The sequence below is a fragment of the Gavialis gangeticus genome, unplaced genomic scaffold, assembly GCF_001723915.1.
Source record: "Gavialis gangeticus isolate Ggan-Ray unplaced genomic scaffold, GavGan_comp1, whole genome shotgun sequence".
NCBI classification, from domain to species: domain Eukaryota; kingdom Metazoa; phylum Chordata; order Crocodylia; family Gavialidae; genus Gavialis; species Gavialis gangeticus.
In genome coordinates, this window is record NW_017729032.1 from 58,102,034 (window position 1) to 58,104,403 (window position 2,370).

The following is a 2,370-nucleotide window of genomic DNA, read 5'->3' on the forward strand; positions in this document are numbered from 1 at the left end:
TATATATATATATATATATATATATATATATATATTTGCACACACACGTATACATATATACATACAGCCATTTATATAAAGAAGAACAGCCCATTCATCTACTTAATCAAACGATGAAGAAAAAGAAAGTTATTCCTGTAACTGACAAAGATCTAAAAGACCTGGTGCAACTAGTTCCATTCTGTCCCTCTGATCACCCACCGGCTTGACACCAAAGTTTCAAACAATGACTTTTTGCACCTGGTATATGTTACATTCATTGCTTCTGCACAGAGGAAAAGAAAAGTCTGCCAGCCATGGCGAGGTGCTATAGTGTTTTGCCCTGTGGAAGTGCAATGTTGTTTCAGTGTAGTTCTTTCCTTTTTATACTAACTCCCTGCGTAGTTATCTGCTTTCCAAACTGTTTGTGAAGCTTCTTGGTCCACATGAGCTTAATGGCAGTGTGTGATCAGCTTCAGTACGGACTGGGCTGTTCTCTTTTAATGGAAGAACTGTCACTTATCCAGGGAAATTCTGTCTGATACCTACTGGAATCAGAGTTCATTCTCATAATACTCCAGGCAAAATGGTCATTTGCTTTCTTTCTTTCTTTTATAACTAATCACAGTGCTTTTCAACACGAGGTTGAAATTGTTAGGAAGGAGACACAATGCTCAGAAGCCAGAAATCTCTTGTCTTTTTAGACCTGAGCACAAGGGAGAGATCATGATGAAAATAATACAGGCTGCTGTATGCTGCAACTGTTTTAACACCGAGGCATAAGAGTCTTAGATAAGTGATAAAAGCCTCAGCATTTGTTTGGTTTACTTAGCTTGTATGCCCAGCCTTAACTTCATCCTAGCCTCTGTGCTTAAATCAGATCACAGTGATTCTGAACTGCTGCAACCAAAAATCATCAGTGCAATACAACTCTTACTCTTCTTTTTATTTTTTTTCTTTGATTCACTAAAGGTGTTTGGTAAATTCTCAAGTAGTCCAGACAGAAATTAAGTGTGTGACTGTGTGTGTACACATGTGCATGTGCCCATGCATGCACATGTAATTCATCAGTAAGCAAATAAAAACCTGCCTTTCCATCAAAAATATACAGGATTTTAGTTTCCAGACAGATCCAGGAGTGGCTCCATGGATAACGCTTTAAGAAGCCAGGTCTTTCATTTTGCCTTAGCAGATCCATTTTGATCCACTGTGTTTTTTTGGACAAAGCTTGCAGCTATGTGTGTTGTAACAGTGATGAAGTTCTTTTAAAGGAGAAAGACTGACCAACCAGCCAGCCAACACTTCTGGGAAGTGTTCAGGGAGCATAATGACATAAAGCAGTAACTTGCAGAAGCAATTCAGGAGAAGCAGAATGTCAAGGGCTTGGGTTAGCTTGTATTTTTTTTTAAGGGTCTTGTTTAGTTTCACTAATTACCTTATTCAAAGGCATTTGCTTAAACATCCTTGAAGCCATTCTTCCAGTCAAGGTTTGCTACATGCACATTAGTTTATAAAAGGCAGATGATATTAACAAAAGATGAATCCTGTTGTATTACTAATACCCAATGCCATGCAGTATTAGAGAGATGGACATAAGAGTGGAAGGAGCCTCTCAGGGCATCATATATTGTATCTTTTACAATTAAAGAGAAAAACAGTGGTATACCCAAACAGATGTGAGTGGATGCTCTACTATGTTTCACTCAGAGCTAGGTGGATGATATGGTCATTACTCTAAGGAACAGAATAGACCGGTTGTCTGCAGATGCAGCCCTTAACTGAAAACAAGAGAGGGGATGCTGCAGCTAGTCCCAGCTGCTGTCTCTACTTGTTGCCAATAACCACCTCACCTAGCAGCATCTTATGGCTCTTTTTGTCTCAGATTTTAATTGTCCAGCCTTTGACAATGAGCTATCCACATGGATTCTGTCAAAAGAGAGGATGGGAGTGGAGGAGAGGAAGGGGCAATTGTAACAGCTATTTTAAAAAATATATTATTAAAAAAAGCATATTTCAGCATCTTGTCCTACATAATATGCTGCCAATGGTGGCTCTTTGCAAAGGTACTACATCTCAAAAGGCCAGGAGAGGAAGGGGAAATGATGAGGTTTCTGCATGATATTCAGTGATCAGACCATCCTTAGGACCAGACCACACCAGTGGCGATGTGTAGGGGTGCACATGCACCCCTTGAAAGTGCTGGTTTACCCTCTGACAGCCAGTGTTCCTGGCTTAGGTGATGGGCAAGGGGGAGGGGCATGTAGGAGCGCTGGTGTCACCCCTGAGAGCATCTGCCGGGGATGGGCGCACCAGGAGAAGCACTGCTGGCACTTCCAGGAACACCCTGGCCTTTCTGGGTAGGTGTGATCAATGGTGCCCCTCCCCCCCCCC